The following is a 16,350-nucleotide window of genomic DNA, read 5'->3' on the forward strand; positions in this document are numbered from 1 at the left end:
GTCCATTACTTAGTGTCTGCCAGGCATGTCTTTGCAGGCCTAGGCCTTGGACATGTCCTCGTTTGCCTAGACTTGTTTTCCTCTATGTTTATAGTTTTATGTCTTGACCTGCCAGCTCTTATGGTATCTAACAACTTGTTTGCTCTTTCCCAGGCCTATGTGGCCAGTTTGTGATGGATTCTTAGGCCCATAACTTTTCTTCCTAGTCAGCACAGGTTTAAAGCTTTAATTTCTCCTTACATGGTGTCTGCAGATGCGTCCCGTCTGGCCACGACCCAAACCCATCAACTATGCCTCAAGGTCAGATCAAAAGTTTCTTCCTTCCTCAAGATCTAGATCCTGGGCATGTTCTCCATTTCTGGATTGTAGTTCATACCAGATACAATCAAGTTGACAACTGGAAATAGCCATCACAATCCACCCCTTGTCAAGTTGAAACAAATCATACCTCATGTCCAAAGGGAAACAATACTCCTAACATGACATAACTATCCTACATATAACTGTAAACACATTGTAAGTTTAGAATAGGTCAATGTCTCTTGAGAAACATCCTTTTCATAACAAAATAAAATAGAAGCACTCATGTCACTATAATCCTTGTTTCTGCAACTGGTCCCGTGCCCTTAGATGGTATTTATAACTACCTTCCTCAGCTACCCATTCTGTATTTCCTCCACCTTCTGCAAGCACCTCAGCAGGTCTTGGCTCTTTTTCTGGAGGAGTGACCCATACCTTCATTTCTGATGGGTCTGTGCACTTTGTCATCCTGCTTGGATTAGATTGTTGTAGTTTCCCATTGACTTTAATCACATGACAAGGTAGTACTAAGAGATGCCCTAAGGGATCTCCTGCACTCCAGACATAATCCTTCTTACTTCCATTGTGGAGAGGTAATACAACTTCCCCATGATAATCTGGATCTATCTCCTCCTAACACTGTTATTCCTTTCTTAGCCTGTTGGTTTAAGAGCATTAGAAGCCCAAAGTGACCAGGGGGAAGTCTGAGCTTCCAGTTCAACAGAATGTTTGTTGTGGCTCCTGGTAGGGACCCTCTTTGCTCTGGAACTAAAACTTCTAGGCCAGCAGAACTTAGGGTTGCAGGAACAGGAAGCAAGAACCTTCCTAGAGGGTTACTAGGAGTGGTAGTGAGTGGAACTATTCCCTTTTCCACCCCTTCATTCCTGGACCCATGGATCCTAGCTATGGGAGAAACTGTACCATATATTGGACTTTGATTCAAAGCATATTCTGCCTTTTGTGGAACTCTGTCCCAGCCCTCCAGGTTCCTACCACCTAATTGGTGCTATAACTGTTGTCTTCAAAAGACCACTCCGTCTTTCTATCAGGCCAGCTGCTTCAGGATGGTGGAGAATATGACAAGACCAGTAGACTCCATGATTGTGGGCCAACTGTTGCACTTCTCTGGTTGTGAAATGAGTTCCTTGGTCAGAAGCAATATTGTGTGGAATACCATGATAGTGGATAAGGCATTCTGTGAGTCCATGGATGGTGGTTTTGGCAGAAACATTATGTGCAGGAAAGGCAGATCCATAACCAGAATAAGTGTCTACTCCAGTAAGAACAAAATGTTGTCCTTTCCATGGAGGAAGTGTGCCAATGTAGCCAAACTGCCACCAGGTTGCTGGCTGATCACCTCGAGGAATGGTGCCATATCTGGGGCTCAGTGTTGGTCTCTGCTGTTGGCAGATCTGCTGTTCAGCAGCAGCTGTAGCCAGGTCAGCCTTGGTGAGTGGAAGTCTGTGTTGTTGAGCCCAAGCATAACCTCCATCTCAGTCACCATGGCCACTTTGTTCATGTGCCCATTGAGCAATGAAAGGGATGGCTGGGGAAAGAGGCTGACTGTCCACAGAATGGGTCATCCTATCCACTTGATTATTGAACTCCCCCTCAGATGAATTCACCTTTTGATGAGCATTTACATGGGACTCTTCACATCCTCTGCCTATTATAACTACTTATGATCACCTTCCCTCGGGCAATTCGATGCTGCCACCTGGCCTCTGCTACCTTGGGGCCCAATTAAACCCACAGCATTTAATTCATCCAATTGAGCAGCAGCATCTCCTACCCTAAGGTCTGGCACAAGGAAAAGGGCAACAACAAAACTCTTCAAATGAGCTGGTGCCTCATCTCACCAGTTTGTGTCTTATAGGATTCGTGAAAGGCATATCTTTTGGGCCTTCCCATTATGGAGGATCAGGTTTTACACAGCATACTCAGTCTAGAACTACAATTTCCCTGAGCCTGAAAAATCCCTCTATAAACACTAAGCCAAAAAAATCAGGCATCTCCAGCTCCTTTCCAGGAGGCCATCTTTTGATAAACGCTTCAGCCAACCAAACAAGCTTCTGACACCTTTTTAAAAAAGATTTATTTATTTTATGTATTTGAGTACACACTGTAACTGTACAGATAGTTGTGAGCCTTCATCTGGTTGTTGGGAATTGACTTTTAGGACCACTGCTCGCTCCAGTCAACCCTGCTCGCTTCGGTCAACCCCGCTCACTCAGTCCTTGCTCTATCTGACCCAAAGATTTATTATAACTAAGTACACTGTAGCTGTCTTCAGAGGTACCAGAAGAGGGCATCAGATCTCATGATGGGTGGTTGTGAGCCACCATGTGGTTGCTGGGATTTGAAAAGCAGTCAGTACTTTTACCCGCTGAGCCATCTCACCAGCTCTCTGACACCTTTCTTAATTATGCAGGTTTCTATATTAAACCTAGAACCTAGCCCAGGCTGGCCTCAAACCCCTGAGCCTCCTATGCTTTCATTTCCAAGTGCTAATATTCCAGAACGCCTGGAGCTGTTGTAACATTTAAAAAGTCCCAGTGTGACACGGTTGAACCAATGTCCTTCTCTACCTACCATAAAAGTGACTTTTACTTATTATAATTGTCATGTCTGAAGCTTTCTACCTCAGTCTACTACCCTAAGCCTAATCCTGCAAGTTTCTAGCTTCCATACAATCTTATCTAGGCCTGGATTTGCCTCTGGGATTTGCTGCTGAAGCTCTGACTGGCTCGTTCAACTCAGCTGTTCTGTTCAAAACCCCTCTCAAGGCTGACTGGTTCAGTCTGGCGTCTCTCTCTCTTTCTCAGCCTCTCCTGAATTGCTCTCCTTGGCCTCATATGACCTTTGGCATCTGTTCTAACCTCTGGCTCCTTCTTGTTCTCTGGCTCGTTCTGTCTTCACCTGTGTCTAGCTTGTTCTCTCTCTGTGAACTGTCTCTGTACCACGGTCTCAGAAAAACTGCCTTCTCCCTTTTTCTCTGCACTGCTTCTCTTAAGTAGCTTCACTTTTCTTTCTTCTCCCGAGAGTTGGGTGTGTGCTATTCTGTAAAATCTTCTCTGATTTCCTGCCACTCAATTAGACCATACTTTCAAACATGGGTGCTTCCTTTTACAAACTAATTTTACCTTCGTTGTTTGGGATTAAAGGTGCATGCTTAAGACTGAGGCACACACAATTAGAGACACTTTTTTTTCCGGTAAGCATCACAATCTCAGGGTTCAGAAGGTGATAAAACATCCTGTAACTATCTTCCACAAATGCCCAGAAAAGTCTAGGGGAACTACTTTGTGGAATTCGGTTGCTTCATGAGTTCCAGTATTCTCCAGCAGGGGGCAGAGTGGTGTAGGGGAAAGGCCACCATTGCTGGGTGAAGAACAGACAGGCCTTAGATCTCTGCTTTACTAGCTTGGGTAAAAATTTAAGTTTTGGGAGTCTAATTTTTCCCCATCTATTTGAGAGGCCAGTCTACCAAACAGACAGCTCTATGTAGGATTCGAACATGAAATAAGTTAATGCCTGCAAATACTATTGAATTCCACAGCAATCAACAATGTTTCTCTTTGGGTTTGCTGATATGTAAATGTAAATGTGTGTATGTGTATTTGTGTGTGTGCGGATATGTATGTGCCATGTGTGCACAGTGTGTGGGTAAGCCTGAGGTTGACATAGGAATCTTCCTTTTACTTTACTTTATTCTTTATATTTATTCTTTACTTTATTTTTTATTACTTTATTTACTTCCTTTATTTTTTGTTGTTTTTGTTTTGGAGACAGGATCTCACTATGTAACTTGACTGGCCTGGAACTCTCTATGTAGACCAGGCTATATTTACACTCACAGAGATCTGCCTGCCTCTGCTTCTCAAGGGCTGGGACTAGAGGTGTGGCATGGTAACTTAGCCCCAGCACAGTTTTAAAAGTTAGTAATACTCATTGTTGTTGGAAACCAAAAGCACTCTCTGAGCACTCTCTGGCTTGGTACCCCAGAGCCAAGATGCTTGAGAACTGGGATCCTAATACCAAGCTGTCCTTAGCTTGGTATTTCTCTCAGGGATTCTGCCTTGCTAGACAGGTTTTCCTCAGAACCAGCAATAAAGGTCAAACACATTCCTTAGGACAGTCCACAATAGTTAGAAAAGGTTTCCCTCACTCCAGAACATCAGCTAGGATGAAATCTCCCAGTGCCTGCCTCCAGCAAGACCCAGAGAATTAACAGGAAATACCAAAATACCTCAACAGGGAGCGCTCTACTGCTCTTCTGCCTGCTTCATACCTAGCTACCAGACGCTGCTGACCTTGAAGCTGAGGTCACTTGCCTACGTGACCTCAGTCTTGTGCTTCTTGCTGTAACCCTGCCCGCCTATGTGACCTTTGCTGAGAGGTGCCTGGAGCTGATCTTCACAGAGACAACTCCCCATCGAACATCTGCCCAGATGTTCCCCTCTCCTCCTTTGTTCCAGCCGGATTCCCCTCACCCCCTCGTTTCCTTTTTCTGTAACGTGTATATATACTGGCCACTGGGCATTATTAAAATGAGGCTTTGACAAAAGACTTGCTTAGCCTTCCTCTCCTTTCTCGCCCATTTCTTTTCCAGGTCTAGTTCCCCTCGTAACCCACAAAATAACTTAGGTCCTGCAGGTCGGGGATACATTGTCAGGGAAGGTGCTACATACAACAGGCACTTTCAGCACTATTGATGGTGTGAGTGTCAATCCATACAACCTTTAAAGACACAAACTCAGAAAAGGAACAAACCATCATGAGCTTTACAAATTCCATTTTTTAGAAGTTATTCCTGCAGGAAGAATCATAATTGGGCACCACAGTTTAAGGATTTTCATTGGGGATCACTTATAATTTAGAAAAAATAAATCATGGTGTGGATCATACTTAGGAATCTTATTCTGTGATTTTAAAAAATGGCATCTCTGTTAAATTAACTAACTAACTAACTGCCCAACAGTTATTTCATGCTCAATATATAAATGAAAAAGAACAGAGCAATAGAATATTTTAATATATAAATATTTTAATATATAAAATATTTCTGGATCATGGGCTACTGGTGCCTGTCAGTAACCTCAGCTGAGGCTGAGGCAGGAGGATCTCAAGTTCTAGGCCTGTTTGGCTACAGAGCTGGTTCCTCTTGAGCCTGGGCAACTTAGTAAGACTTTCTGTCAAAATAAAAGTAAAAAACCGGAATTCACTGATTTTGAAATTCCCTAGGCTTTCTGCAGTGAGACTGGTACAGTATGGCCACTCTGAAGAAGTTTCAGACCCTCGTTCCGCTGAATCACAAACAAGGTACCTTATTTGAAATTGTCGGAGAGCCCAAGCTGCCCAAGCGGTTCTGTGTCGGGTACCTGGGAGATCCAAAGAGAATGCCCGTGGAACCTCGGCTAGTGGAAATCATGTTTGGTTAAGGACGGAGAGCACATCCTGCATGTTGAATCTGTGTTGCATACCCTGATTCATGTGAACATGTGGCTCCCTGAAAGGCGAGCTGAGATTTGGATATTCGGATCGCCTTCTTTACGAAGGGACATTGATTGGATGGATGCTCTCTGACGTGGCTCACTAGTGCAGCAAGAAACTGGTGGAAAAGGAGGCTCTGGAGGCTGGAGTTGAGGCCATAAGGAGGCCACCCAGCCGGCTCCCATGAAGGTCCCCGAGGCTGCCACGTGGCAGACTCCCGTGGAGGTCACTGATGCTACTCAGTTGGTTCAGTTGAAGGCTGGTAAAGCCTTCGCCTAGCAAACCTCAGGGGAGGCCCACCAGGTTGTCAATGGGAAGTCTCTCATTGAAGCCTGTGAGGCTGCCAGCAGGCAGCATTCTGTAGATGTCTCTAAGGCCTTGTCCCAGAAGGGTCCTGAGGTTTTTGAGTGGGAGACCCAGAGTTCTTTGGATGGCAGCTATGTCATAATTCAGCCTCCAAGGGATGTCTGGGCATCGTTTATCATATTATAAATGCATCTCTGGTATGAGCCAGGATAAATGGTACACAGCCGGAAATCCAGAACCTAGAGGCAGGGGGCTAGCTTGGGCTGAGGAAGGCAGTAGTCTTCAGCCTGCCTAAGACTCCCTTCATCTTTCTTTCTGGTTTTTGCCCTAGGAATTGGGAAGAACAGAGTAGAGCTGTTTTTGTTTCCCCATTGTGTTAAATGTTTGCAAACACAATTTAAAGTTTTCCAATAAAAAATTGCATTCCCGGAAAAAAAAAATGAAATAAAAGTAAAAAACCAAACACCATCCCCAACAAAAAAGGAGAGGGAAGGACAGTAAGATGGCTCAGGGTGTGTCTGTGGGCAGCTCTGATGGCAGTCTCTGGACCTCACAAGGTAACAGGAGAGAATCAACTTGAGATCTGTCTTCTCTTCGGACTTCACACACACACACACACACACACACACACACACACACACACACACACACGAGGAAGGGAAGGAAGGATAGAGAGAGAAAGAGAGAGAGAGAGAAAGAGAGGGAAAGAGAGAGGGAGAGAGAGAGGGAGAGAGAGAGGGAGAGGGAGAGAGAGAGAGAAGTGGAGACTGGGAGTGGGATATGACACCACATTCTTTTAATTCCAGCTCTTGGGCATCCTAGCTGTCATAGCCTAGTCTATGTATCAGGTTTTAGGCCAGCCAGGCATATACAGTGTAATTGCATCAAGGAGACAAAAAAACAACCAACCAAAACCACAAATAAAATAAAAAAGTAAAAACCACTGGGATTGGAGAGATGGCTCTGCTGTTAAAAAGAGTGTAGAATGTTCTTTCAGAGGATTTACGCTCATTTTCTAGTACCCACATCTGTACAAATGCCCATAAGCCCACCTCTTCTTGCCTCCTCTAGCTTTGTGCACATCATACACATTCAGACATCCACACAAACAGGTAAATTAATGAGTAAATAAAACTTCTTTTAAAAGCCAGATAAATAAATGAAACACTGGGTAGCAGTACTGTAATCCCATCACTTGGGAGGCAGAGGCAGGTGGATTTCTGAGTTCAAGGCCAGCCTGGTCTACAGAGTGAGTTCCAGGATAGCCAGGGCTACACAGAGAAACCCTGTCTCGAAAAACAAAAACAAAAACAAAACAAAACAAAACAACAAGAAATTTCAAATTTGTCATTTGTTGCTGAATTGATCAATGAGTAGAAATTCCTTCACAACAGTAGTGTCTATATTTTAAGAAATGCTGATCCTGCCGGGCAGTGGTGCCACATGCCTTTAATCTCAGCACTTGGGAGGCAGAGGTAGGTGGATTTCTGAGTTCAAGGCCAGCCTGGTCTACAAAGTGAGTTCCAGGACAGCCACGGCTACATAGAGAAACCTTGTCTGGAAAAACAACAAGAGGACCAAGCCATAGCTGTTTGCCAAGCAGAGGATGGGTAAGATCTTTGGTCTAACCCCACTGTACTGTGAAAATAAAGTAATAAAATAAAATACCTGTGACTATTTGTTATTTATATTAACCTGTGCTGGGCCAATGCTTTACAACCTTTGTTTTATTTAGCCTACACTAAAATCCAGTAAAGGAGTATTTTTGTTCTAGATTCATAGACGGAAGACAGGCTTCAGGGGGTTAAGTGACTTGCTTAAGACCGTTACAAATATCTGTATGAATAGGATATTTTATTTATTAACTTCCAGAAAGAAGCAGCCTGGGGTGGTAACATATACACTGAGGGCTACTTTGAGTCCCAGGCCAGCCAGGAGCTGGACTGTCTCAAATAAATAAATAAAATGGAAAAAGAAAAAAGTTATAAGACTATATATAGTATCATCCTACTATATATAAAAAGTTATAAATACATTCATAATATATATATTTACTATGGGAAAAGATTATAGAAGGATGCTTAAATTTTTTTATTTTATTTTATTTTGTTTAAAAATGTTTCGGTATAATATTTTTATTGAGTATTTGGGAATTTCACATAACACACCCTACTACACTCACTTCCCAGTCTTTTCAGGCTTATCCTGATACCTTTGTGCTCCTCCCCCACAAAAAAAGTAGAAAAAAAAACCCCTCAAGTTCAATTTGTGCGGCTCATATACTCACTGGAGCATGGTCAAACTCTGGCCATCCCCTTAAAGTAAAACAAAGTCCTTCTCCACCCACACCCTTGCCAGAAGCCATCAGCTGCGGAGAGCTACACTTCAGGATAGTTTTCACAATTTTTTTTTAAAGTTTTTTTTTAATTTATTTATTATATGTAAGTACACTGTAGCTGTCTTCAGACACACCAGAGCAGGATGTCAGATCTCATTACAGATGGTTGTGAGCCACCATGTGGTTGCTGGGATTTGAACTCAGGACCTTTGGAAGAGCAGACAGTGCTCTTAACCCACTGAGCCATCTCGCCAGCCCAGTTTTCACAATTTTTAAGTGTTCTCTTTGAGGACTTTCTGTCTAGGCTGTTCCGTTTGTGGGGAGGGTTGGGGGTAGGAGCCGTGTCAGAAGCCTCCTATGCCTCTCTTTCTCCAATGTGAGTTTGAAGTCATCGATACCGCTGCAAAAGTAGTTTCTTTGCCCTTTACAGTCAATGGAAGCACAAACGACAGACACCCACATGGCCTCTGGCATCAGCAGGTCTCCAGGTATTCTTGGTACAGACCAAGGATATCATCATGGCCCTTGGCTGGGGGCACAGGCCATGGACATCAACATGGCCTCAGGTGGCAGTACAGACCACAACATCTACTTGGCTTTTGGTGGTAACATAGGCCATGGATATCAGCACGGCCTTTGGGTGCAGTAGGATCGCAGACATCAACATGGTCTCAGGTAGCTGCACAACCACTCAGATACACATGGACCCTGGTGGCAGCACAGCTCATGGACATGGTCTACATGACTTCAGGTGGCTGCACAGACCGCTGACATCTACATGTCCTTCTATGATAACGTGGCCATGCACAGCAGCATGGCCCCTGCCAGCAACCAGCACCACGGACCCTAACATGGCCTCCTGTGATAGCACAGACTATGAACCTGGCCTCCATGGTAGCATGGTCTTCTACTGGGTTACAATTATTAATTCTGTACATGCAGAGAATTAAATGCTGATTGGTTGTAATAAAGATCTGACGGCCAATAGCTGGAACAGGAAGTGGAAGGTAGGACTTCCGGGTAGATAGATTGTCGTAGGCGAAGAAAGCAGAAATGGGAGGTTTGGAAAGTGGACATGGAGGGAAAAGAACAGACAACCGACACTAGTGGAGCAGAGAAAAGTATAGAATTATTTACGTGGTGGGTAACCCAACTAGATAGTTGGGTTAAGTTAGATGAACTAGCTGGGACCACCCTAGTAAAGGCCTGAGCTTTAAGCTATTAGAAACCCCCATGTTATTTATACTGCTGGCTGGTAGAGAAAGTCCTTGCTATCAGCCTCAGACACTGACATGGACTCCAGAGGCAGCCCAGACCACAAACATCAATATGAACCCAGTCACGCTTTAACACTGCTTGGAGCAGCTGCTGGGACCTCGGATACAAACATGGCGTCTGAGAATAAGGAGGTCCAATCCAGAAAATGAATCATTCGTCATCTCGGGCAAGGGTGATCGTGCAGCTGGGCAATGTGCTCTGGAGCTGAGTCTGTGCAAGCTCCAGGCTGTTGCAAACCACCTTTCTAACCCTAGTCAACAATGACGTGTTTCCCCTGTCGCCTGTAGCCAGAAGCCCTCTCTCACGCCTGTTACCAACATCGAGATCTAGTTCCATCTCTCTCCTCCAGGCCCACACCACTACACTCCTCTGTCTTTCCCATATCTCCTTCACGTATTTGTCATGATAGCATTGGAAACTGCAGTGTGTCACACAGTATTTTTCCCCCCAAACAGCTTTACATGCAAATATTCATTGTAAGGAGTTGTTTGGTTCAAGGTTTCTGGTTTCTGACACACCATAAATACTGAACCATTGATGTGACTCGCCAGATATCCTTCTGTTGCCCTGAATCAGGGTGATCTTGCTGCTAGCCAGGGCATCTGGGATGGGTTTTGTGCAAGCTCCCAGATGGTGCACATCTTCCCGTGGCCTGATGTCTGCAGCCCAGAGGCTCAGCTGGATTGAACCTTTGTGCTTGTAGCCTGCAGGCAGCACCACTGACCTGTGTCCTCCATCTCCCAGCAGGGGAGTCAGCTCAGGATAAAGCCCCAAGCCAGACCCAGGACCAGCCAGTCCCAGCCAGTCCCAGCTGTATCCTGTAATGACATCTGCTCCTCTTTGTGTTCCAGAAGCTCCTAGATGGAGTAGACGTTGGGGAGGACCGGCTCAAAACGCTGGATCTGGGCTGAGATGAAAGCCAAGTTGGTCAGCCCAGTGGAAAGTTAAAATTAAAAAGAAAAAAGAAAAAAAGAAAAAAAAAAAGAGGTGGCAGGTGTCTTTAATCTCAGCACTCAGGAGGCAGATACTGGTAGATTTCTGTAAATTTGATGCTAGCCTGGTCTACAGAGTGAGTTCCAGAATAGCCAGGGCTACATAAAAACAAAACAAAACAAAAAACATTACAAGGGGTGCTGTAGAGATAGCTCAGCCATTAAGAACACTGGTTCCTCCCTCCCTCCCTAGGACCCCCTTGGTAACATGGTTACCATCATTAACTCCAGTTCTAGAGGGTCCAAAGGCCTCTGTGGGCTCTGCATGCACATAGTACAGTCATACATGTAGAAATCACACATGTGCAAATTAAGGTTTTTTTCTTTCTTTCTTTCTTTTTTTTTTTTCCGAGACAGGGTTTCTCTGTGTAGCCCTCGCTGTCCTGGAACTCACTCTGTAGACCTGGCTGGCCTGGAACTCAGAAATCCGCCTGCCTCCGCTTCCCAAGTGCTGGGATTAAAGGGGTGCGCCACCACCGCCTGGCCAAATAAATTTTTTAAAGGCTGGGTTTTTAAGCTCATTTGTTAGGGTGCTTGCATAGCATGCATGAGTCCCAGGATTGCAGAAAACTGGACATGGCAGCACTTGGTTTAAACCTTTTATCTATTTTAAAATCCAAATTCAATTTAATTATTAAGAGACAAAAATCTCACTACATAGCCTTTGTTTGAAGGTCTTGGGATTAGAACCCTGGACCCTGAACATGTTAAGCATAATCTCTACCAACAAGCCACATTCCCCCACCCTAAATCTGATTTTAAATTCAAACCTGCTTGGTAGCAGTAAGCTAGGATGACAAGGGATTTGATTAGTGTCCTCTGTTCTTGAAGTCCGGTATAAGCAGAATCTCACACTGAGCACAGTCTTCTGTCTGTTGCTTCTTTTGCACACTGTCTTTGAGATCGAACAAAGTTGCTCCTTTTTATAGCTGAGTATTGTGTTTCATTGTGTGAAAGCCCACAATTTACCCATCCATTTTCTTGTTGATAGACACTTGGATTGTTGCCAGTTTTGGACAATTAGGAAAAAGACTGCTATGAAGATGCTAATTTGAGTTTAAAGGAAAGAAAATGCACACATCAAACTTTTAGACCATAACTGTAGACTGCTCACAAGAGGAATACTGCCATTTTAGGTGGCAGTTTCTTTTCTTTATTGGGGAAAAATGAAAAACAAGGCCAGATTCATCTCCTCAATCCTAACACCAGCCAATACTTGTCTTTCTCCTTTAGGTCAGCCTAGTGGCAGTGTGGTGGGAATACACTGTGGATGTTGAGAATATCTTCCACCTGGGTCTAGATGGTTACGAGCAGCAAGTGCTCTTAATCAAGTTCGGTTCCCAGCACCCACATGGCAGCTCACATTTGGCTGTAGCTCCAGCTCTAGGAGATCTGATGCCCTCACACAGACAAACATGCAGGCAAAACACCATTCATAAGACAAAAATAAATACATCTTTTTTTGGGGGGTGGGTTTCAAGACAGGGCTTCTCTGTGTAGCCCTGGCTGTCCTAGAACTCACTCTGTAGACCAGGCTAGCCTCGAACTCAGAAATCCACCTGTCTCTGCCTCCCAAGTGCTGGGATTAAAGGCATGTGCTACCACCGCCCGGTGTAAATACATCATTTAATTACTTCTAACAAACAAAAGAAAAAGATTTCTATCAACCACTCTGTGGTTTATCTCCAAAACTTAAAACAGTTTTTAACATTGTGTTTGTGGGTGTGTGCGTTCCTTGTAAGTAGAGCTGGTTGTGGAGGTCAGAGGAGGGTGTTGGCTCCCCTGGAGCTTCAACAACAGGTGTTGTGAGCTTCCCAACGAGTCCTCTGCAAGAGCAGTCTGTGCTTTTTAACTGTTGGGCGTCTCACCAGGCCTTCTGTGCGTTATATTTTATTCTCTTTTTAAAAGTAAGTTTGTACGGCTTAGCAGGTGGTGACAGGAAGCTTACGAGAAGTTCTAGATCAGCCTGGACTACATAGTAGGATTGTCTCAAAACAAGAAGAAGAAGAAGAAGCATGGCCTAGAGGTTAGGAGCATCTGTCTCCTGTTGCTCTTGCAGAACACCTAAGTTCACCCACACATGGGTCTCAACCATCTCCAACTTTAGTTGCATTGGTTCCAGCATCTTCTTCTGACCTCCAAGAGAAGCAGGCAAAACCTCTCATATATACATATATGACATATGTATATGGTTTACATCTATGCACACGAAGGCAAAAGCACTCTTCCCCACCTTCCAGCCTTTATTTTTCTGTTCTCTCTCTTTCTCTTTCAGAAATAAACAAAAACCCAAGAAACAAGAACAAAACCCCTCACAAAACACACACAAAAAAAATGAAAATCAAAATAAACAAGAAGACCAATAAGACAAAAGAAAAAAAAAAAGAAAAGAAAAGCTGAAACAAAGTAAAATGAAACAAAAAGTTCCCCCAAATACTATTGACTTTATTTTTCCAAGGCTTGCTGAGGCTCTGGAGCATGGTTGACATACAATATAAAGCTACAGTGGAGAAAACTGTTTTCCCCTTACCAGAGGGTGTCAATTCCAGAGAGAGCTTCTCGGGTTAGGGGTAGGATCCTGTCCACTTTCTTCTTTCAGTATTGGGACCCTGTCTGTCTTGTATAGGTCCTGGCTGTTAATCCCAGCTCTCTGGAAAGAGAAGCAAGTGGACCTCTGGGCTTGAGGCTAGGTCAGCCTGGTCTACAGAGACAGGACTGGTTTCAAACTACCAACCAGCCAACAACAATAAATAGGGGGCTGGAGAGATGGCTTGGTGTTTGAGAGCACTTGCTGCTCTCACCGAGATCCTGAGTTCAGATCCCAGCATCCTCTGTGGGAGGCTCCCATCTGTCAGTAACTCTAGTCCCTGGGGATCAGAAGCAGCCCCTGGCTTCCAAGGTCATCTCCATGGCGCCATAGTCCCGTGCACATACCCACATGAAGATGTATATCTACATCACATAGTAAAAAGTAATAAAAAAATTCTTTCAAAAGCAAACAAACTGGGGCTGGCGAGATGGCTCAGTGGGTAAGAGAACTGACTACTCTTCTGAAGGTCCTGAGTTCAAATCCCAGCAACCACATGGTAGCTCACAACCACCCGAAATGAGATCTGGTGTATCTGAAGACAGTTACAGTGTAATTATTTACAATAATAAATAAATCTTTTTTTTTTTTTAAAGCAAACAATGTGTTTGCGTGTGTGTGTGTGTCTGTGTCTGTGTGTGTGTGTGCGTGTGGTGTGTGTGTGTGTGTGTGTGTGTGCTGGTGTGCATTCAGGTATGTGTGGAGGCCAAAGGACAATTGCAGGAGCCAAAAGCCTCTCTCACTAACTAGGCCAGGCTGTGAGCATCAAGATGCCACCTCTTTCTGCTTTCTCAGCACCAGGATTGTAGTCACACCCAGCTTTTTACAAGGGTTTTGGGGATCTAATTCAAGGCTTTGAATTTGCAAGGCAAGCACTTTACGAACTGTTGCCCTAGCCCTCCCTCAAACTATAGAGTTTGAACTTTTACAGTCTTTTTTTGTTAAAAAAAAAAAAAAAAAGATGAGGCTGAATGTGTGGCATGCTGTGGTGTGTGTGGAGGTCAGAGGGCAACTTTCAGGTGTCAGTTCCCTCCTTCTACCTTGAGTTTCAGGGATTGAAAGTCAGGTCAGCAGGCTTGGGTGAAAGGTGCTTTTACCACCTGAGCCGTCTCTCCCTCCCCCACCCGCCCCATCCTCATGACTCAATATGTAGCCTTGCTTGGCCAGAAACTCACTATAATGACAGGCTGAACTCAGAGATCTGCCTGCCTCTGCCTCAAATGAAAGGCTCAAAGAGGCCTTCACTGGCCTCAGACTTACTTTGTAGCCAAGGATGGTGTGGGAGTTCCTGATCCTCCTGTGTCTGAGTCCTCACGGCTGGGATTACAGACAGGCATCACCACATTGGTTTTCTGCCCGGCTGGTTTGGAAGCCATGCTAGGCAAGCATTCTACCATCAGCGATATGGCCTCAGCCCCGTGTGTAACCTTTTATCTAATCTACCTCTGATGTTTTGAGAATGGCATAAAATGGGGCTCAGGTGCATTTTATTTTTCTATGAGTATCAGATTCATTGACCTTCAATGAAAAAAAAAATCCCCTTCCAGGTCTGACAGACCCATTGCTCAGAGTTTAAGAACACACAGTGTTCTTGAACAGCGGGTTCAGTTCCCAGCACCCGCATGGTGCCTCACAACTGCCTGCAAATCCAGTTCCAGGCGATCTGACACTTTCTGGTCTCCATGGATACCTGCACACATGTGATACACACCAACTCACGTAAGCACACGCAACATACACATAAAAAAACCCAAAACCCAACTCCTAGTTTTCTGAAGTGCCACTTCCATTATGGATTCAGAGGTCCGGGTATAGATCTGTTCCTAGGGCTACAGAAATTAGAAAGTTAACTGAATACACAAGAAAAATAAACTGAAGACCACACGATTAAACAGCCTGTGGGTTCCCTTAGATCCCTGAACTGGTAGGAGATCAAACAGGATGGCACAGGAAAGCAGCTAGGCATTCCTATCTAGGAAACCTCAGGCAGCAGGAGTAATATTTTTTTCCTTTTGTTGTTATATTTCAAGTGTAGCGTAGTACATGGAAACAACACCCACTTGGGGCAGGAAATGCCAGGGAAAGAGCCTAGAGGACGTGACATTTGGGTGGGTCATGAGTGACGGTGAAATCTGTCATCTCTTTTTATGACTGCAATCTGCTGTCTACCGTGCGTTTCCCACCCGCGTTTCATCTGCATCATGTCTTATCTGATTTAGAAGGGCCCAGAGGGACTGTGTCCCGCCCCCCGCCCCCTGCCCCGTGCCCCCGCCCCTCGCCTCAAGACCTAGCTAGAGCTGGCACTGCCTCTGGGTTTGTCAGACTCAGCTGTACTTCGTAAAGGCCTGGACTGGGCCTTTAAATTTTTCTGTAACTGTAGTGCCACAGGATTCCTGAGATTCACCCACATGTAGCTTCCTCCCCGAGCTCCAGCTGGCTGCCAACACCCACACTAACAAACTAACCCCCAGTATCACCGCCTTGGCTGTGTCGAAATTCACACCACACCACACCACACGCCCCCAAACCCCCACACCCCCCCAGGTCAATCTTTGCTCTGGAAGAAGAGCACAGGGCCTTGGCCCTGTGCAGACACCCTGATAAGCTTCTGGTGAATAACCTGTGAGTAACGACAGGAGATCAGGAAACAGGAGCTGCCCTGTAGCGAGAAAGGCCAGGATGGGTGGCTGTTCACACGGTGGACTGTGCATCGGGATCATGGAAGAGCAGCCCTTCAGTATTGAGATTCCTGTTTTCCTTCCCTGACTGGGAGATGAGAATGGAGTCCACAGAAGGCAGCTATGGATTTCCAGTGAAACTCCCTGGGACATTCTGTTCTCGATGTCCCAGCGGGTTTGGAAATGGTAGTATTACTAAACTCCTAAATTTACTTCATTAAAATGATTAGATTGAGTCAGGTGTGGGAACGAATGCCTGTAATGTTGGCACATGGAGGATGTGGCGAGTTTGGGGCAATCCAGAGCTACATATAAAAACTTTTTTTTTTTTTTTGATTTTTTGTGACAGAGTTTCTCTGTGTAGCCCTGGCTGTCCTG

At 44.8% G+C, this 16,350-nt stretch overlaps 1 pseudogene; it reads left to right on the forward strand.

Moving 5' to 3' along the window:
- The first annotated feature begins 5,570 nt into the window (after positions 1-5,570).
- LOC116068030 lies at positions 5,571-6,285 on the forward strand (annotated as a pseudogene).
- The last annotated feature ends 10,065 nt before the right edge of the window (positions 6,286-16,350 follow it).

Source organism: Mastomys coucha, unplaced genomic scaffold, assembly GCF_008632895.1.
Source record: "Mastomys coucha isolate ucsf_1 unplaced genomic scaffold, UCSF_Mcou_1 pScaffold22, whole genome shotgun sequence".
In the NCBI taxonomy this organism is placed as follows: Eukaryota; Metazoa; Chordata; class Mammalia; order Rodentia; family Muridae; genus Mastomys; species Mastomys coucha.